The sequence below is a fragment of the Lepidochelys kempii genome, chromosome 7 (genome assembly GCF_965140285.1).
Source record: "Lepidochelys kempii isolate rLepKem1 chromosome 7, rLepKem1.hap1, whole genome shotgun sequence".
In the NCBI taxonomy this organism is placed as follows: Eukaryota; Metazoa; Chordata; order Testudines; family Cheloniidae; genus Lepidochelys; species Lepidochelys kempii.
The window spans coordinates 93,086,987-93,109,370 of record NC_136386.1 but is presented as its reverse complement, the minus strand read 5'-3'; the positions used below and the strand labels follow the sequence as shown (position 1 = coordinate 93,109,370).

The 22,384-nt window shown below is 40.8% G+C and overlaps 1 protein-coding gene across 1 annotated transcript in view; it reads left to right on the top strand.

The window, feature by feature from the left end:
* The window catches only part of PLCE1 (phospholipase C epsilon 1), a 291,024-nt gene that overhangs the window by 57,798 nt on the left and 210,842 nt on the right, over window positions 1-22,384 (top strand). The gene's annotated exons all lie outside the window — the stretch shown is intronic.

The window sequence follows — 22,384 nt, the reverse complement described above, 5'->3', positions numbered from 1 at the left end:
TTCACAGCAGATTTGACAAAACACAAAGAAGTTACCCATGTGGAATTTCTAAAGATAGCTACATCACTTGACCCAAGGTTTAAGAATCTGAAGTGCCTTCCAAAATTTGAGAGGGACAAGGTGTGGAGCATGCTTTCGGAAGTTTTAAAAGAGCAACTCTCCGATGCGGAAACTACAGAACTCGAACCACCAAAAAATAAAATCAACCTTCTGCTGGTGGCATCTGACTCAGAGGATGGAAATGAATGTGCATTGGTCCACACTGCTTTGAATTGTTATCAAGTAGAACCCGTCATCAGCATGGACACACGTCCTCTGGAATGGTGTTGAAGCATGAAGAAACATGTGAATCTTCAGTGCATCTGGCATGTAAATATCTTGCAATGCCAGCTACAACAGTGCCATGTGAATGCCAGTTCTCACTTTCAGTGTGAATAAGAAGCAGGCAGCCTTATCTCCAGCAAATGTAAACAAACTTGTTTGTCTGAGCGATTGGCTGAACGAGAAATAGGACTGAGTGGACTTCTAAAACTTTAGAGCCTACATTGTTTTATTTTTGAATGCAGTTATTTTTTGTACATAATTCTACATTTGTAAGTTTAACTTTCATGATAAAGAGATTACACTACAGTACTTGTATTAGGTGAATTGAAGAATACTATTTCTTTTGTTTTTTACAGGGCAAATATTTGTAATCAGAAATGACTATAAAGTGAGCACTGTACACTTTGTATTCTGTGTTGTAATTGATATCAATATATTTTGAAAATGTAGAAAACATCCAAAAATATTTAAATAAATGGTATTCTATTATTAACAGTGCGATTAATTGTGATTAATTTTTAATTGCTTGAAGCCCTATTATATAGATATATAGGGTTATAGGAATGTTTACTGTATACATATGTTGAGTTAGTTCAGTATCAGCACTGTTAAAGGAACTAGCAAGAAAGCAAGTAACTTCACAGTAAATACAGTGCGGGGTCATTAAGAAACAGTGCTGGGTTATTAAGCTGTAAAGATGCTTCTACCTTGGCCCCAGGCCAAAGTTACACAGCGGTTTTGCCAAGGCTGGGAACAGATAGTTCAAAGGACTTGAAATCTTTAAAAAGTGACTGGCTTGGGAGGGCAGGGTCAAGGGCTGTTCACAAGGAAGAAGCTGACACGGGGGGGCCTGAAGCTGTTGGGCCTTTGTAAGCTTCCGGGGGATAGTATGTCTTAGGTGAGAGAGAGACGTGTTGAGAGACTGTTTTATTACCTTAAAACTTTTTCTCTTCTGCTTTGCTGTGTTCCTGTGTTCATGTTAATATAAAATAATAATTTGCTTTCAGAAGACTGTCTGCTTACTTTATTAATCCACTGGATCACAGCACCTGAAGGGAAGACTTGCAGGTGCTGAGCCCCATTTGACTTGCCGAGAAATCACAGTTGATAGATAAGAAGCTGTAGCTTAAGACATGTTTTAAGAGTGGGAAAATTATGGGATTCCACCCCAGTACAGGTAAAGGCAAGAGATCTGATATCTAATGGGGTGTACTTAGAAAGACCAGAGAGTGGTCAAAGGTGCAGCTTCCTCTGCACCTGGATGCTTTCTTGGTGCACCCAGCATTGTAAGTCACCTTGTTATCCCTCTGCCTTAGCAGAAGAGGAGTTAACTACTACTAAATTGAGATAACTCCCTGTCCCTCCAGTCTCTTAGCCAACCAAACAAACTCCTTCAGACTCTTCTAGCCTTTACCTTGCCTTGCAGTAGCACTTGATGCATCCCAGTTTCTGAACCCTCTGGAAAAGCGTTTCTGTAAGGTATCCAGCCCCTGTCACTGGACACACTCAGAAATTACCAAGTCTGTTGTCCCCAAGAGACAATATACACACCAGCTTGTTGGATCAGCTGAGGATGCACACCATAGTTTAATATTGCAGCATTGAGATGATGTCAAGGTTCCTCCCCCACTCTGAACTCTAGGGTACAGATGTGGGGACCTGCATGAAAAACCTCCTAAGCTTATCTTTACCAGCTTAGGTCAAAACTTCCCCAAGGTACAAAATATTCCACCCTTTGTCCTTGGATTGGCTGCTACCACCACCAAACTAATACTGGTTACTGGGGAAGAGCTGTTTGGACGCGTCTTTCCCCCCAAAATACTTCCCAAAACCTTGCACCCCACTTCCTGGACAAGGTTTCGTAAAAAGCCTCACCAATTTGCCTAGGTGACTACAGACCCAGACCCTTGGATCTTAAGAACTATGAACAATCCTCCCAACACTTGCACCCCCCCTTTCCTGGGAAATGTTGGATAAAAAGCCTCACCAATTTGCATAGGTGACCACAGACCCAAACCCTTGGATCTGAGAACAATGAAAAAGCATTCAGTTTTCTTACTAGAAGACTTTTAATAAAAATAGAAGTAAAAAGAAATAAAGAAATCCCCCCTGTAAAATCAGGATGGTAGATATCTTACAGGGTAATTAGATTCAAAAACATAGAGAACCCCTCTAGGCAAAACCTTAAGTTACAAAAAAGATACACAGACAGAAATAGTTATTCTATTCAGCACAATTCTTTTCTCAGCCATTTAAAGAAATCATAATCTAACACATACCTAGCTAGATTACTTACTAAAAGTTCTAAGACTCCATTCCTGGTCTATCCCCGGCAGAAACCAGCATAAGACAGACACACAGACCCTTTGTTACTCTCCCTCCTCCCAGCTTTTGAAAGTATCTTGTCTCCTCATTGGTCATTTTGGTCAGGTGCCAGCGAGGTTACCTTTAGCTTCTTAACCCTTTACAGGTGAGAGGAGCTTTCCCCTGGCCAGGAGGGATTTCAAAGGGGTTTACCCTTCCCTTTATTTTTATGACATATGAGTTTATAATAAAACAAGAACAGAGATTTAAGTGATAGTAAACAAGGATAATTAAAACAGAAAATAGTTACAAATAAAACAAAACTATAATATACTTTCTAGTGATTGAAACTTAACAGGCAACAATCCTTATCTGAGGCAGTTTTCTTACCTAAATCCTCCTCTCAATGTCACAACCAGCCCCACCACCCGGGGCCAGGATCTAATTTGCATAAATGTTTCCTTAGTGATGGATAACTGAAGGATTCCTTCACCTTCTTCTGATAGTCCAGAAAGCCATTTAAATGGTATTCTTTTGACAGGTACCTCCAGATAAAGTTTTTCTCCTGCATTGGTGTACAGCTGCCCTGCTGTCCATGCTCTTTCTTTTTATCCTTCTGTTAACTTGCTGCTCCTGCTTACCTCCAGTGCAAATGAATTTCCCGTGGTCTCTGGCTTAATGCTCAATTTACATCAGAAACCGAGATAACTACCTTCCCTCTTATCTGGAAGAAAACCTGTTTTTCCCTGGCTTTTGTTACAGACTTTGAAGCATAGTATCAGTAAGTATCCATAATTGTTCATATAATGTTAATACATAAATTTCCCAATGATATTAATGACCATTATTTTCACTATGCAGCACAGTTATAGCTGTGTTGGTCCCAGGATATTAGAGAGACAAGGTGGCTTAGGTTATATATTTTATTGGACCAACTTATGTTGGTGAGAGAGACAAGCTTTCGAGCCACACAGAGCTCCACTTCAGGTCTTAGCATATCACTGGCTTTCATTTGATATCTCACATAACATTTTTTTAATAGAGCACGCTATGACAGTAATGTGTTAGGTGTAATGAGTTTGTCAGGCCTGAAAGGAGTTGCTGTTACATGACAGTGACCCCTTTGCCAGTAGGCATTTGAGGGGCTCGTAGTGTCGCACCATGACAATAAAAGAAGAAACAGTTTAGTGGTTAGAAAAGGGATTGAAAGTTAGGTAGTCTGGATTCCATGCCAGACTCTGCCATTTGCTATTTCTGATTTTAGGAGTGTATTTTAACTTTGATGTGCTTCACTTTTTCCACATTCGCAAAATAGAGATAATATTTACTGGCTTTTGGACCCAATTTCTCCTTTCGCTTGGCCCCCTCTGCAACTAAACACATCCAGTTGGAGGTAAGAGAAATAATTGGAAACTTTAGAAATGATAGAATGGAGAAGAAAAAATATTTAAAATATTAGTGACAGATATTTTCTGCAAGGACTTATCACAGACTTTCTAGTGGGTCCCTGTGAGATGCAGAAAGCTTGGGCAAGCTTTAGTTTTTATGAATTCCTCTACAATGGCTTGCTGGACTTGGTCATTGTATCTTTTCTCCTTACCAGGAACTGTATGGGCAGGAAAGCTCTTGGTTATGTTGTTGTAGGCAGGAATTTTTCATTAGACATTTTCTCTCCCTTCAGAGGGGAAAAGCTATTCAGGGATGCTCTGAATCAAAACCTTCAGGATTTCCATGATGAAATACATGTGATACTGGAGTTTGAAAGGCCATTGTTTCTTTCTCAGTAGTACAGGCTTAGGTTCCAGAGTGTGTACTAGGCTGTGTCCTTTTAGGTAGGCAGGCAGGCTTGATGAAGCCATGCAAGAACATTTTTGACACTTGTGATGTCTCCCTTGGTTCTCCAAGACAGGCTTGATGAAGAGAACAACTATGATTGCTGCGTAGACTTCAGCATCCTTTCATCTGGGACAGATTTGTGTCCTCCTCCATTTCCATTCTCACAAGGAAATGGGAGCAGAAACACTTATTCGTCCATAGGAAATGAGGGTCATAATGCCACCTCTGGAGCACTGAAAAGGTCTGAGGTATTTATTCTCTGCTCTTTGCAGTGTCAAAGAGGTCAAATAGCATTGAGATTAGTGTTAGATTCCATGTGACTGAACTCTTTCATAATATACAGGCACTTCATAATGGAGGCAATTTAGTCATTCATATGGAGGGATTGTTTGTCCCTCTCAGGAGCAAGAGAGTACAGATGACCAGGAAACAGTGCAGATCAGAGCATCTCCAAGTTTCTGCTCAAGAGGAAACCACAGCTGGAGAATCATATCTTTTGTTAATATGGTTCTTCTTTGAGGGCTTGTTCGTGTCAATTCCAATCAGGTGCACACATACATGGCAGCTGGAAGATTTTCCCCCTAGCAGCATCCGTTGGGTCGGCCTGGGCACCCCCTGTAGTTGCTCCTTCTCATGGCGCTCAATACAGAGCCCTGCCAACCTGCCACCCCCTCAGTTCCTTTTTACCACCTGTGACGGTATGCTGCAGACCCCAGGTTTTAAAATTTGCGAGGCCTGTGGCAAGTGTGTGCCTAAAAGTGTTCCACACACCTCATGTTTAAGGTGCCTAGAGGAGAGTCACCAGAAAGACCAGTGCAAGATCTGTCGCAGGTTTTCGCTGGTGCCACAAAAGAAAAGGGGGCCAGAGAGGGGCCAGTCTTCCCTGGTCAAGACCAAAGAGCCAGCCTTTGTGAGACCCGAGATGGGCCCCACCACCTGTATGGGTTGCATCGACTGCTGCCCTGGTGGGGGGGTGGTTGAGTCCAGACCCACCTCACTCTTTGGCCCTGAGTCAAGAGCTGCACCTCCTGTCTACCCCAGAGGCTTTTGAGGTGGCACAAGACTTGCTATGCCTCATGGCGCTGTTCACCCTGCCTAAACGGGATAAGTCGCCAGCACTGATCGATCCCTGAGCACCATTCAAGGGTGAAACCGGCCATGATACCATGGCGGTCTCCATCCGCAGAAGGCCACTCCTTGGCACGGGCAAAGGTCCAGGAACCACGTTGCTCCTGTAGCCAGCAACGCGAACTGTCAGCACTGTGAAGCACCTCTCCTCCGTGGTCCTCCTTCACTGAGATGTTGGAGTCGGACTCCTTCCGGTCCTGCAGGAGGCGAAAAGATTAGACCTTTTTCGGGAGAAAGGTCTACTCTACTGGCAGGTTGCAGCTCTTCATCGGAAACCAGCAGGCCATTGTGAGCAGATACTGTTTTAACACCTGTACTGCAATGGCCAAGTTTGTGGAGCTGCTGCTGCAGGACTCCCGCTCCGAATTCTCGGCCCTAGTAGAGGAGGGCAGACTGATTGCCTGAGCCTCCCTACAGGCCACTCTGGATGGGGCGGATGCGGTCACACAGCCTCTGGCTATGGGAGTGGCCATGAGGAAGAGCTCCTGCCTGCAAGTCTCAGGTCTGCCTTATGAGGTCCAGCAGACCATCTAGGACCTCCCCTTCGAGCGTTTGGCTCTTTTCTCCGAAAAGATGGATAAAGACTTCACAGCCTGAAAGACTCCAGAGCCACCCTCAAATTGTTGGGTCTCCATACTCCTGCCATGCAGTGGAAGCATTTTAGGCCAAATCACAGAGATGCAAAAGCAGTCCTTTGCTTTTTTCTGGTTATCAGGAAGTCCTTGGTGTGATGCACTCGATATGATTTTATAAAAATATGCTAAAGTGTGTGAATATAGTGTAACTGGACTATGCTTCATGCAAAAGGACTCTTGTAAGGTATCATTACAAAGCTTATAATCTACTGAGTGTGGCCATCCTATTTGTATAAATGTATCACTCTCTTGTATCTGAAACTAGAAATATAAAATATAACTCTGAGGGCCTATTGTAATTATGCAAAGTGTGGGCCATTAATGGTGGTTTGGAATCTTGATGGCTCTCATTAACCAGGACAATTGTCTGTAGATAGCTCTGTTTCACTTGAAGTCTTCCTGTATAGGCGTGTGTTGGCAAGTGGGTAATGAAGTCTTACAGTGACGTGATCATGTCACCTGAACCGGAATCCATCTTTAATCTGATGCTTTCCATTGAGAAGGAGGGGGTGGGAACCCAGAGAGGGACAAAGGATTCCCGCCTTATGCAAAGGATATATAAGTGGGTGGAACAAAACAAAGGGAGAGAGCCATCACGAGAAATCCCCTAGCTACCACCTGAGCTGGAACAAGGGCTGTACCAGGGGAAAGGATTGTGCCCAGACTAGAAAGGTGTCCGGTCTGTGAAAGAAACTTATTGAAACATCTCTAAGGGTGAGATTTTATCTGTATTCAGTTTTTATTACTGTACTAGACTTAGTCTTGCATATTTTATTTTATTTTGTTTGGTAATTCACTTTGTTCTGTTTGTTACTACTTGGAACCACTTAAATACTACTTTCTGAATTTAATAAAATCACTTTTTATTTATTAATTAACCCAGAGTATGTATTAATACCTGGGGGGGGGGAGAGAGAAAGGAGGCAAACAGCTGTGCATACCTCTCTATCAGTGTTATAGAGGGAGAACAATTTATGTGTTTACCCTGTATAAGCTTTATACAGGGTAAAATGGATTTATTTGGGGTTTGGTCCCCATTGGGAGTTGGGTATCTGAGTGTTAAAGACAGGAACACTTCTGTAAGCTGCTTTCAATTGAGCCTACAGCTGTTAGGGGACTTGGCCCAGACCTTGGTCTGGGTTTGCAGCAGGCTAGCAGGTTTGGCTCAAACCAGGCAGGGCACTGAAGTCCTAAGCTGTCAGGGCAGGAAAGCAGGAGCAGAAGTAATCGTGGCACATCAGTTGGCAGTTCCTAAGGGGGTTTCTGTGATCCGACCCATCACACTTGGAATGGTGGAAAGAAGTGACCTCTCTTCCAAGAATTGGAATAACAGCAAATGCCAGCCTCAGGGGTTGAGGTGGAAGGAACAACCCTGCATGTCCGTTAGACACAGGTGGGAGAGGTCCCTATGCATAAATCTGTTGGAACTTTGTGCAGAGGCAGTCATATTTTAATCTTGAAAGAGCAAGTTCAGTGCAGGGGGGGGGGTTGATATTTAACTGACAGCTCAGCAGTGATCTCCTGCATGAAGAAGCAGAGACATATGAGGAGACAGTGGAACACAATTTGCTGACATTCAGAGTAGCTCATTTGGTTGGATCTCCCAGCACGCAAGCAGACAAGCTGAGCTGCTGGAGACTCCATTTGGGGCAAGCAGTCCCTGATTTCAGAGGTCTTCCAGTAAATCTGCCCAACCTGGGACATCTATTTGATGGAGTTGAGCAAATTCTGTATCTAGTTAAAATAGGCTGGTGCCTTCACACCAAGTGCTTTTTTCATCACTTAGATTGGTCCACTACTATATTCTTATCTTCCCTTCCCTCTCAGCCCTCAAGACCTCCAGAAATCTAAGACCAACCAGGCAGAAATATCCAGTTATTTCTGGAAGAGCCACTGAGCTTGAGTTAAATATGTTTAGATTCAGGGCTCAGTGCCTCTGTTATCCAGAAATGTTACAGCTGAAGGTCTGCTGTAGGAGAGGAGATCCCTGAAAAGTCAGCGCTTAACCAAAAAAGTAATTAGCTCTCTCTCTCTCTTGGTCTCTTGGTCTTTATGTCCATGATTTACTACCATACTAAGTAAAGATTGTATCACTGGTATGCTATGGGGAGGTAAAGTCTTTAGCTGTCTAGAGACTTTCCAGGAAAAGCTGCAGAGGAAGCCTTCATACCTTGAAAAGACAGGAGTCATATTTACAAGCAATAAGGGGCTTCTTTTAAATTTCTATCCTGTAATATCAAGACTTGTGAGGGTGGTGAAGAATCCGACAGCATCACCATATTGCTCCTGTGTATAGAGTTAATCTGATTCTTCAGATGGTTTTCCTCCCTTTGAGCCCTCAGACGTGGTCTTTCCTTTCTTGTTTTCCATTAAAGTAGCCTTTTGGATGATTATTATCTCTGCCAGAAAGGTTGAAGAAATTTGCTGCTTTCCTTTTTTTTATGATCCTTATCTGATTTTGCATAAAGATTAGGTGGCCCTTAAGACATAGTTCCATTTTGTTCACAAAGTTAATTTGGAGTTTCAAATGGAACAGACATTTGAACTTCCCATCTTTCTGCCCCAACCCTTTCTTACCCAGAGAGGCCCTTTGGCACATTCTGAATTTAGTTAAAATGACAAACAAGTTCACTGAAAGAAGAGTATGTTTATGTCCATAGAGACACAATGATCCTGAATACAACTGATGGGGTAATTCCCAAACCAAACACAAAATTTCACAGGACTGTGAACATTGTTTTGTCCCCCTTCTGCCCAAACTGAGTCCCTAAAGAATAAAGGGAATTTCATTGTTTATATGCCAGAAGAGCAATTAAATTGTGTTTGAACAAATCTGATAGACTTTTTGTTTTGTTGGGACTGCCAAGAACAGATTGGCTGCCTTGAAATCTTTCATTGCAAGGTGGTTCATACTGCACATTAAAGAAGCTTATAAGAATAAAGCAGTTTCTGTACTAGATGGTATCAGGGTTCATTCTACCAGGACAATGGTGTGGTCATAGGCACTTAGAATGAAGCTTTTATTACTGATCTCTGCAAGTTTGCACTATGGCACTCACACCATACCTTCAATTTAGATGCTTTAGTCTAAATTTTCAAAGAATTCATGTTACTTCAACTGTTAATATACTGCATTATAGTGGTGTAGCATCTTGAAGAATACAGAGTATCTTCCCTAAATTTACATCACATAAATCTGGGTAAAGTTTGAATTTTCTGAGGATATTCAACTAAATACTATACTTAGTATATGAGTTTAAATTATGAGTTTAATAATTATGAATTATTAGTATATGAGTTTGAATTTATTTTTTTTCTTTGTTTCTCACTTTGTGCAACTATTTTGCTAATAAATGGCTGGTTTGTATCCTTCAAATGTTCTATGTAGTTAAAACTCATTTAAAATCAGTGTCAGATGCACATTTGAAGAAATTGCAAGTAAGCACAGTTAACTGTTGTATTCTAACTTTACTGTTATGTTTGCCAATTTCTTTCTTCAAAATGGCTGCTGTTCCTTAAGTTGCAATGGGATGGAAGCTACCAAATGGAAGGGAAGCTACTTAGGCCCTCAGTAAAGATGGCCACCATTTCATTAAAGTCATCCATGTGAAAGTAAGGCTACCCTTAGTAATGATGGCCAATGTTTACGCATTGTTTTCAATAAAATGAAGGTACAGGCTATCCCCGTGGAAGATGGCTGCCATCTAAATGCTTGGCATGTGCAAGTGAGGGTGTCTTAGCCATGTCCTATTGTTTCCAATGGGACTGAAGCCACACTGCCAAAGGAGAGAGAGCCACCCTCTGTGATTTGTGGTTACAAAATTGGACAGTCAATTGAGAAGCTAATCGATGCTCCAAACCCCATCTTGGTTAGAGGGGAGAGTAGCTCTAAGCTCCCATGCTGGGTTTTGTCCCACCTCTTTCAAATATCTAAGTCTTAACAGATGCTCCTCCACTCTGAAGTAAGGCAGAGCGGTTTCACCACATGTCTGGGTCTCTTGGCAAGGAATGCAGGCTCCATTGTACTTGAATTAGACATGGTAGAAACAGGCCAGTCATCCTCTCCCTCAAAAATAAGCTCCATGACCCTCCCTTCAACCTCCTATCTGCTCTGTCCCTTTCTTCAGACATCACTATTCCATCCTGATTCCCACATACTACATTGGAAATTGTATGTGTGAGAGAGAAAGGGAAGACGTGCTTTCCAACACTTCCATGCTCTTCCTGTGTCCTTCTATACTTGCCATATTAGAAATCTTGGAAATTCCATAAACGAAATCTTTGTTTAAAGAAATTAAGGTTGGTTGAGCGGGTCATCCCCTTAACACTAAGCCTTTAATGGAAATGCCAAATTGTGGGGTAGCTCTTAATTATATGTTAACACCAACACAATACATTTCCACTGACAGTGACGGACTTCATAGCCTCATAAGCAACGTCATTCTCCTCCAATAGTTAAGGAAACACAAGTACCAATCCAGCTGTCTTCCACTCTTTCAGGTGTTTACAATTAACTAGAGGAAAGATTTAATAGAATCATAGAAATCTTTGTTCTAGGGTTTTTTTGGTGTTTTTTTGGTTTGGTTTGTTTTACCATAAATTCCATATTTAATTTAAGTTTCTTGAGACATTATTTATAGTGACTCTTTCAGACTTAGTGAAGTGTTCACAACAAATATAATGGACAATAGACCAGTTTATAGCTATAAAAGGAAAGCTTCACTGAACATAATATACAGCAACATTCACCAATGCATCTGGGTTTTTTTTTCTGTCCGCTTGTTATCAGGGAAGCATCACCCTACAGGCAGGTGGTATGGTGTAATGGAAGTAACATAAAATCAATGATCAGAAAGGGAGACATTCTTTTTCTTAAAGAGCTTTTTTCTTAAAATACAGTTATTGTGTAACAGCTATTTTCCATTGCTGTTTGTGAAGATAAGGGCTCTATATCAGAAGGGGCAAAAATTGATCCAAATAGCTTGTACAGTAGAACCTCAGAATTATGAACACCGCAGGAATGGCGGTTGTTTGTGACTCTGAAATGTTCTGTTTTTTTCCAAAAGTTTACAACTGAACATTGACTTAATACAGCTTTGAAACTTTACTATGCAGGAAAAAATGGTGCTTTTAACCTTTTAATTTAAATGAAACAAGCACAGAAACAACTTCCTTACCTTGTCAAATCTTTTTTCTTTTAATTTTCTCTTTATTTTTGTCGTAGTTTGAATTTGTACTGTATTTGCCCCTTGGGGTGGGGAGGGGGTCTCTGCTGCTGCCTGATTGGGTTAGTGTTACAAGCTTTTATGGATGTGATGTTTGGCACAAGAATTCTGCAAGCTGTATTATCTTTGCAGATGAAGTAAAATAAGACTGGGAACTGTATATTCATTGTTATTGACTGATATTTCCGGTTCCAAATGGGGGGTGGTTGACCAGTCAGTTTGTAACTCTGGTGTGTGTAACTCTGAAGTTCTACTGTACAAAAAACCATGACCATCATGTTATTTTTGTTTCTGTTTTGGAATTTGGAAAGAAATTTTATAGTAATAACAATTGCAATGCAACAGAATTTCTCATCTGCCTACTGTATTTTAAATGGCTGTTAGCTACTGTATCACTGAAGTATCTGGTGGCACATTCCCACTGCTTGAAGGAGGAAAAAGTGATGATGAATGGGTTGTAGAAAAGCACTGTTAGTTAAATATCTGTATGTATTCCTTTCTTAAACACACACACACTTTTTATTATTTTCATGTCAAATACACATCTATAATGGATAAAACAAGGGTATGCTGTGCAAGCATTGAAATATAAAGAGAGATTTAAGATTTATCTTTATACGGAGAGTGAGGTTGAGAGAGAAAAGAATATTCTAACTGTACTAACAAATTTGTTTTAAAATAATAAAGCACACATAATTCTGTAGAATTTATTCTTTAATTTTTTTCTCTTGTTCATTGGTTGTCTGACATATGGTCAAGAATAAATATTTTACATTTGGTTAGTAAATAATGGACTGTTTACTTTGTTCTAAGTCAGAGTATTCCAAAGAGAAAAATATGACTAATGCTTGAAGTGTGAACGCATTTGAACTGTACTTAAATTGCACAAAAACACATAGTTCTATTCATCCTGTGTCATCCCTCAGCAAAAGACAAGAGCCTCCGAATGATAAACTGCAGGTAGATTAGAAGGTGTACATTTGCGTAGTCTATGTAATACGTTTTCTTCAACAGCATTTCCTGACTGTAATGGGTCAGAATCTCTATAGAGCATTCAGAGAGATTTGTAAGGCCACATTGTTCTTGATTGACATGTCTGTGACTACTCAGAGTAGACTTACAGGCTTTCATGGATGTGACATTTGACACAAGAGTGCTGCAAGATGAGGTAAAATGAGAATGGGAACTGTATATGTAAACATAAAACATAATGCCTCCCCCCCTCAAAAAAAAGTTCTCTTAATGCTCATAAAATCACAATTTTAGGGACTATGGTCCTTGTCTCACTGAAGAATAGAAAACATTTTCTGTGCTTACCTGAAATCTCCCTCCTCCAAGTACTTACGTCCTCAGATACAGCACCCTTTGAGCGAGTTTGGAACTCCAAAGGAGCAAATAATTTTTTTTTAAATAAAAGAGAGGACTCCATTTCCTTAGTTTTGTAGTAGGTATGTATTGTTTAATGTTAATTTAAGAACAGTTTTCGGCAGCTGAAACAGCTGAACTCCTTAGCTTGATTATTAAATTTTTTGGACTCCTCAAGAGGAGCAGCATAATTTATTACCAGTAACTGATATCTGTCTGTATATGTAGTCTGCAAAAAGGCTGACGATCCAGTGTTAGGATCTGTGGGCCTTGTTACCTGAAGAAAATAAATTTCCCTAATCTTAAGCTTTGTGGTACAGTCTAATAACAATTAGAAGAATTCCCCTCTGATTCTCAGGAACTTTCAGAATGTTCTCCCTAGCAAATCTATGAGGGGAATCAACATCCTGAGAGGAGAAAGGGAAGACATATAGAGCTCTTACTTTTTGTTCATCTCTGGAGGACATATGTGGCTGACCTCAAGTGCCAAGTATTCTCTACCTAGCTACTTAAATATATTTAAGTACAAACTCTGGAATTGTACCGTATTTTAACCTTTGAACAGGGAAACTGGTTTATTTGTTGAAAAAGATTAAAATCTTAATGCCACCATTGTATGTAAATCAGTTTTAAAGATTCTAGACCCCCTAAACTGGATACTTTAATCCCTCTATTTAGTGAAAAGCTCCTTAGTTGCAGAAAAAAAGAAAATCCTGTAAAGTGAACTTAGTTATGAATTGCTCTAATTGCAAAAGTATATCCATCGTCCTTGCTTTGTGTAACAGTTATTCTGACCTCTTTAAAATAAGTCTCTTATTTCAGTGACAAAACATCCCATTAAAGGTGATCATTGGGCATTAAGACAGAGACTGAGTTCTATGTTTCTTCCCTTTATATGAAAGAGTAACATATTTTGCAAGATATAAACATTTATTTCAACCAAAACAACATATCTAAAGAGTATTATATCAAGTTTTAGTGTCTTAGGTATGACTAAACAGAATTCATTCAAATCAGTATTTTCTATCAGGTGTAAGAAGGTGTTGTACTTTACATAAGAAGGATAGTTTCACATCTTTTGAGGGGGCAATCAGTTTTGTAGTTTACAGGTGTGTATGTCTCTTTTAGCAAAGCAATGGGCTCACAGAGATAGAGGATTAATAAATGATTCTAGTTTACTTTTAATGATAATTTTGCACTCTTCCTCTTAGAATTTTGGCTCACTTAAAAAAAATAGCATGCCTTAGGCTTTTGTACTCTTAAATTGAAACAAAGTCTTATCAGGAGAAGATTTCTGTATTTCCCAACTAACACATTTAATCAGTCCTGTTCTGCTCCAGCATATTTAACTACTTCTGTTGAGATGCTCTACTCACAAAAAGTCTTTGAGTGTGAAATAGAACAGGAAGGAATCATGGCGGAGTGAGGGGTTTAAAATGGTCAACTCTCCTCCCACTGACAGATGTTGCTGCTCCTGGATTTGGGCACTGGGCTGAGGTGGTAAGTGATTGTGGTCTGGAATAGTCCTGGTAAGCATCATTCAAACCTATCTAGGTAATCTTTTGCTGTAAAGTTTTTATGGTGTCCCTTATGCTATTCCTTAGGGAAATTTTTATCTTTTTTTAAAAAATAAACTGTCTCCCTGTTTAATTGCTAATATAATGAGCTGTGATTTTTCACCTTCTGAGAAAGATTAGATCTTAGGGAATAAAATGGTTTCCCTTACTCTGTAGCTATGTAACTTAATGCATTGAGCTTTTCTGGTGTTTCCCATTCCCTTTACTATGCTTTCAAGATAAGAAACTATGTGTTGTTAAATATGACTTTTGACCATGTTGTCTCTGCCCACTATTGAGAGGACAAATCATGAATAAGGCCACGTTTTAGTCATGGGTATTTTTAGTAAAAGTCATGGACAGGTCACTGGCAGTAAACAAAAATTCACAGTCTATGACCTGTAAACAACTTGTACTATAAATCCCTAACTAAAACTTGGGCTGCGGGTACTCTGGGGGGGCAGGTTGGCAGGGCTGGCAGCCTCCTTACCTGGCACCACACAGCTCCCCTGAAGCGGCTGTCATGTCCCTGCAGTTCCTAGGTGGAGGGAAGGTCAGGGGGGCTCTGAGTGCTGCCCCCACCACGAGCGTTGGCTCCACAGTTCCCATTGGCCAGGAACTGCAGCCAATGGGAGCTGTGGAGGTGGCACCTGCAGGCAGGGGCAGCATGCAGAGCCCGCTGGCCCCTCCACCTAGGAGCTGCAGGGACATGCTGGCCATTTCTGGGGAGCCCCCCCACCCCGAGATAAGTGCTGCCCCGTACCCCAACTCCCTGCCCCAGCCGCGAGCCCCCTCCCACACTAAAACTGCTGCTGCTGTTGGCCCAGGGGCTGCCCGAGTGCTTGGGCAGCCTCAGAGCTAGCTGCACCAGCCACTGCAGAAATCATGGAGGTTATGGAAAGTCACGGAATCCATGACCTCTGTGCCAGACACGCAGCCTTAATCATGAACAATGGTGCTTGCATCCATATACCATTTTTCTGTACTGTTGGCTTGTTGTTCTGATAGTAGCCGGGTAGTTTGCGACTAGCTATGACTTGTCTGTCTTCAGCCTTTCTTCTATTTTTTGAAATGTTTTATAATAATAATTAATGATACCTAGGTTGAGGGACAGTCATGGATAACTGAATACTTATTTTAAAAAAATAGTTTCAAACAATTTGGAACCATTAGAACCATGAGACTTTGAAAGTGGAAGGCAGCTTGGGTGAAAGTGATCATGAAATGATAGAGTTCATGATTCTAAGGAATGGTAGGAGGGAGAACAGCAAAATAAAGACAGTGGATTTCAAGAAGTCAGACTTTAGAAAACTTAGGGAGTTGGTAGTGTGACAGACCCAGACCAGTTGAGTGTAGGAGTCTGGTAGAAGGGAAATATATTGGCCGCTGGATGAATACTTTTGTGTTTCCTGAGTGACCAGAACAGGGACTTCCCTAAAACAATCAGGAACCTGCTAGAACCAGTTAAGACATACAAACTAATTAAGACACCTGGAGCCAATTAAGAACTTACTAGAGTCAGTTAAGGCAGGCAGGCTGATCAGGACACTTGGTTTAATAAGGATCTCCCATCAGTTAGGGAGGGGCGCGCATGGAGCGGGGAGTGAGAAGGTATGCTGCTGGAGGACTGAGGAGTACCAGCGTTATCAGGCTTCAGGAGGAAGGCCCTGTGGTGAAGATAAAGAAGGTGCTGGAGGGAGGCTATAGGGAAGTAGTCCAGGGAGTCGTAGCTGTCACACAGCTGATACACAGCTGGAGATGTAGGCAGTTGCTATCCACAGTGCCCTGGGATGGAATCCAGTGTAGAGGGCGGGCCCCTGTCTCCCCAACTCTGTATCTGACACAGGAGTTCCAGTTGACCTGGTCTGTGAGACACACCAGAGGGGAAGGTCTAATTTGGAAAGGGATCTGGCCTGTCCCCGACCCAGAGGCTGTGGAGATTGTTCTCCGTTTCCCCCATGCTGGCCAGTGATGAGGTTAGCTGAGTGAACAGCAGGTTTGAGCCTCTAGCAAAAGCGGCCAAACTGAGGGCTGCTGTGAACCTCTGAGGTGAGCAAATCCACCAGAAAACACAGGACCCACTAAGGCAGAGGAGGGAACTTTGTCACAGTAGTAAGATCCCATGGGAGGAAATCTAAGAGGAAAAGCAATTGACAGTTCGCAGTTTTTCAAAGAGACATTATTAAGGGCAAAAGAGCAAACTATCCCACTGAGTAGGAAAGATAGGCAATATGGCAAGAGACCATACTGGCTTAACCAGGAGATCTTCAATGATTTAAAAATCAAAAAAGAGTCCTACAAAAGCTAGGTCAAATTACAAAGGATGGCTATAAACAAATAACACAAGTATGTAGGGACAAAATTAGAAAGGCCAAGGTGCACAACGAGATCAAACTGCTAAAGACATAAAGGGTAACAAAAAAATATTCTGCAAATACATTAGAAGCAAGAGGAAGACCAAGGACAGGGTAGGCACGTTACTCAATAAGGGGGGGGAAACAATAACAGAAAACGTGGAAATGGCAGAGTTGCTTAATGACTTCTTTATTTTGGTTTTCACCAAGGAGGTTGGTGGTGATTGGACATCAAACAGTAAATGCCAGTGAAAATGAGGTAGGATCAGAGGCTAAAATAGGAAAAGAACAAGTTAAAAATTACTTAGACAAGTTAGATGTCTTCAAGTCACCAGGGCCTGATGAAATGCTTCCTAGAATACTCAAAGAGTTGACTGAGGCAATATCTGAGCCATTGGTGATTTATTTTTGAAAAGTCATGGAAGACTGGAGAGATTCTAGAAGGCTGGAAAAGGGCAAATATTGTGCCAATTTATAAAAAGGGAAATGAGGACAACGCAGGGAATAACAGACCAGTCAGCTTACCTCTGTACCCGGAAAGATAGTGGAAAAAATAATCAAGCAATCAATTTGCAAACATCTAGAAGATAAGGTGATAAGTAACTGTCAGCATGGATTTGTTAAGAACAAATCGTGTCAAACCAACCTGATAGCTTTCTTTGAGAGGGTAACAAGCCTTGTGGATGGGGGGAAGTGGTAGACGTGGTATATCTTGACTTTAGTAAAGCTTTTGATACTGTGTCATGTGACCCTCTCATAAACAAACTAGGGAAATGTAACGTAGATGGAGCTACTATAAGGTGGGTGCAAAACTGGTCGGAAAAATCATTCCCAGAGAGTATTCAGAGTAGCAGCCGTGTTAGTCTGTGTTTGCAAAAAGAAAAGGAGTATTGTGGCACCTTAGAGACTAACAGATTTATTTGAGCATAAGCTTTCGCGATGCATCCGATGAAGTGAGCTGTAGCTCACGAAAGCTTATGCTCAAATAAATTGGTTAGTCTCTAAGGTGCCACAAGTACTCCTTTTCTTTTTCCCAGAAAGTAGTTATCTGTGGTTCACACTCATGCTGGAAGGGCATAACAAATGGGGTCCCACAAGGGTCAGTTCTGGGTCTGGTTCTGCTCAATATCTTCATCAATGATTTAGATAATGGCATAAAGAGTACACTTATAAAGTTTGCAGATGATACCAAGCTGGGAGGGTTTGCAAGTACTTTGGAGGATAGAATTAAAATTCAAAATCATCTGGAGAAATGGTCAGAAGTAAATAGGATGAAATTCAATAAGGACAAATGCAAAATACTCCATTTTGAAAGGAACAAGAAGTTGTGCACCCAAAATGGGAAATGACTGCCTAGGAAGGAGTACTGTGGAAAGGGATCTGGGGGTCATAGTGGACCACAAGCTAAATGAGTCAACAGTGTAACACTATTGGACCAAAAAAAAAAAAAGCAAACAATTCTGGGGATGCATTAGCAGGAGTGTTGTAAGAAAGACACGAGAAGTAATTCTTCTGCTCTACTCTGTGCTGATTAGGCCTCAACTGGAGTATTGTGTCCAGTTCTGGGTGCCATATTTCAGGAAACATGTGGACAAATTGGAGAGTCCAGAGAAGAGCAACAAAAATAATTAAAGGTCTAGAAAACATGACCTATGAGGGAAGATTGAAAAAATTGGGTTTGTTTAGTTTGGAAAAGAGAAGACTGAGATGGGACATAAGTTTTCAAGTACATAAAAGGTTGTTACAGGGAGGAGGGAGAAGAATTCTTCTTCTTAACCTCTGAGGGTAGGACAAGAAGCAATGGGCTTCTATTGCAGCAAGTGGAGTTAAGTTGGACATTGAGAAAAACTTCCTGTCAGAGTGGTTAAGCACTGGAATAAATTGCCTAGAAAGGTTGTGGAATCTCCATCATTGGAGATTTTTAAGAGCAGATTAGACAAACACTTGTCAGGAATGTCTAGACTTAGTCCTGCCATGAGAGCAGGGGTCTGGACTAGATGACCTCTCAGGGTCCCTTCTAGTCCTATGAAAGTATTATTAAGTTTTGTGCACATAGCTAGCTAGCCTATGAATTATGTCATCTTTTTAGTCTAACCCTCATCCTCCATGTTTTGCTCTTTCATCCCATTGTTTATTATTTTCACTTATTGCATCTTGTTTTAAATTAAATTTTGCTTTACATTTATCTTAATATACTGGTTAAACTTAACATGAACAAGGCACCCTCATTCTGGAATAAGAATGTACATGCATGGAGTTATTCAATAACAGTTTTTTCTGAATAATTCCATGTGTTGAAAAGCCTTTAGATTATTAACTCTTCAGGGAAGAGGTTGTGTGTGTACAGTGCTTAATACAATGGGGCCGTGATATATTGGGCCTCTGAGTGCTACTGCAATACAAAAATTGAATAACAATATTGCCATAATTGCTGGTGTTAGGCTGATATATTTTTTTCATCCATCATGCATGGAACACCACATCCTTACTTTGAATAGTGGCTAGGATGCTCTTTGTTAGTGTGAGAACACTGCAACCTCTGCTGATATAGCATGGCCGCGCTTTGTAGATACTTTGTCAACCCATTTGCAAAAGTTTCTGTGGAGAATAGTGTGTGTCTGTGTCCCCATCAGCATAGATTGATTTAAATCACCTGTTTTTTTAGCATGATTGAAATCCATGGGAGCTTAACTTGCTAAAGTGCTTTTGAAAATCCTACTAGGCACCTGTCTGCATCTTTATTTGCCCAAATATCTTTAAAAATCTGGCCCTCTGTCCTTCAAGTTTTTAGAACTGTAGTTGATCTCATGCTGCCCCAACTGGTTTTTAGTCATAGATTGGAAGAGGAAAAGAAGCTTTCTTGCTTTTTCAGTTCCCAATCAATTTCTCAACTTTGACTGAACTGAGGAAAATATTTACTCTGCACCTGGTAGCTGAACTGAAACCAAAAGTAATAAAGGCAAAAGCTTTTCTATGCAAGAGAAACTGAAAATACTTTCATTTGGAAAAATGCATTCATTCCATTGTGAACACCTAAAATAATATACTTATTTAATGCAGTACATGACATTGTAACATATTTATAGAGCTTTAGTTGACCTCAAAAGTTGAAATTGTTTTCCCCCTGTTTCTGTATATACTTAAAAAAGCAGCCACTTTTAGCTCATTGACATTTGAGGAGATTTCAATGATATAGCATATGTTTTTAAAAAAATATTTAAATGATTTTTAATAAATTGCAGTAAGTTTAGGCCTTAACTTAGGTTGTCATACTTTCTAATTTTGACAAGGTTCATTTTTAAAAAGAAAAATATACTTAAATAAATAAAATCATTAACTTTTATTTACCATGGTCGTCGGGCAATCCTGGACCTAGAATGTGTTGACACAACAGGGTTTAAGGTATTGGTCATGATCTAACAAAATCCTAAATAGCCTGGGTCCAGGCTGCCTGAGGGATTGGCTCTTCCCAGCTCCCATCTTGCCACAGTTGAGGTCTGCCAGACCACAGAGCTGGAGTCTCCTTGTTATCCAAGGCCATTATTCCCTATGAGGGCTCTGGAACATGCTTCCTCCTGGGTCTGAAATAGTCCAAATTTGGTGACTTTCCGGGCGCACTACACAAACATATGTTTCATAGGGAGTTTGGAGGAATGCTTCCTATAGTGATGAAGGGGGCAGAACTGAGTTTTTGTAGGTGGCTATCAAGGTTGCTGTTGAATTGATCATTTTAATGATGCTGAGGTTTAATTGTATTGTTAAATGTTGTGTTAGGGCACTTGGAGCCTTGGAGAGGTGTCTGAAATAAAAATGAATACATAAATAAAAATGAAGACCGGATTTATTTTTGCATAGGGTGGGAGCAACTGACTTTTACATTAGTATGGTCAACATGCCAGAATACCATATGCTGTTTTTCAGTAGACCCATGTTTGATTAATATAGGTGACTGATGCCTTCCTGATTTTCCCTGGTTTCCTGATTGCAGTATTTATGCTGCTGGCTTCAGTGCTAACCTCCGGTGGTTCTGAGCTTGTGTCATACAGTTGTTATGCAATGAAAATTTGATGCCATCGAGCTCTGGCTGTGATATATTTTTCATTCCCTTTGAATTTCCTTAGGGAGCTACCTTCCATTCATACCAATTCTTGGGGATACAGTTTTTCCTGTGTTGCGTATACTTCCTTGTCCTTTAAATCTGTTTGTAGTAGTAATAATAATTAATATTTTTACCATTTATGTACTGCTTTTTCATGTTCCAAGTGCTCTTCAAACATTTACTAATGAATCCTCACTACTCTTGTATTGGTTTCAGAGTAGCAGCCATGTTAGTCTGTATCCGCAAAAAGAACAGGAGTACTTGTGGCACCTTAGAGACTAACAAATTTATTAGAGAATAAGCTTTCGTGGGCTACAGCCCACTTCATCAGATGCATAGAATGGAACATATGGTAAGAAGAGATCATATCTATATCTATATATATTATAGATAGATATATACATGCTCTTGTATTGAGTATGCAAAATTGTTATCCTCCGTTTAGAAATGGAGACACTGAGGCAAAGATGGAGTGACTTCCCCAAACCCACACAGAGCAGGGCAGAGTCTGGACTTGAGCTCAAAGATCTTAACTTGCAACTCTGTGCTCTTTTCTTCATATCTTGTCGAACATCACTTTCCTGTCCTGCTGTATGGGGAGGTGACCTGTGGTGCATATGTAAGTGGCCATCCAGACTACTGCAAATCAATGGGAAATTAAATAACACCCTAATTCCCACACATCGCAAACATTCCCAAGTTGTTGGGAAAGGAATTATCATGGCTATAGAGAAATATTAATTCTCATCTTTTTATTATATATTGAGGTTTCCAACTGCTTATGAGTACATGCTTATGTCCTTACAGAACTTCTGGGTATACTGTAATTTATAGCATCACAGGAATGGCGTTGAGTTACATGTCCCAGATATGGGCTCTTTGTATTCTCCTCCTCCCCCCCGCTCCCCCCCCCGGTTCAGGATACCAACAACTTTTTGTTTCCTTCAGACCACACTTTCTTAAAAAAAAAAAAAATCAGGGACACTTTTCCTTTTTATACATGCAATGCTGTGATCAGTCCATATAAAAGCAGTTGCACTGATCTGGGAATGGTTCAGAATGCCTGCCTGCCTGTGCTGCTTTTTACTGTAACTGTGCTTAGTCACTTTTGATGTAGGCAATTGGCTTTTTGCATACATATCTCTACATTTTGTTAGTAAATGCACAACTGAAATAACTGCAGAGCCCAGGTTAGTCCTTTGAAGGTTAGTTGTAATGTGATCTTTCCCAGATGGTAAAGATTCTAGAACAGATTTTGCTATGCACTTCTTGGGAGAGACAACACAGAGGGCAAGGAGAGGGGCGAAGTATACATTCCCTTTTCATCCTCCATAACTATGATCTGCTATAAGGGGATGATATGTTCCCCTGCGTAAACTGGAGCAGTCCCCAGGCCTACTTTCACGGATGACAGCCTTAACATGGGTGCCTAAAGACTTTGCCTCAGCCCAGTCTCCTGTAGAGAGGTAAGCACTACATACTCCTAGTTCTCCTTCTCCCATGCTAGGGGCTGTAAGAAGCTGCTGCATAGGGCTTTTATGACGGCTCCTGCACTAGA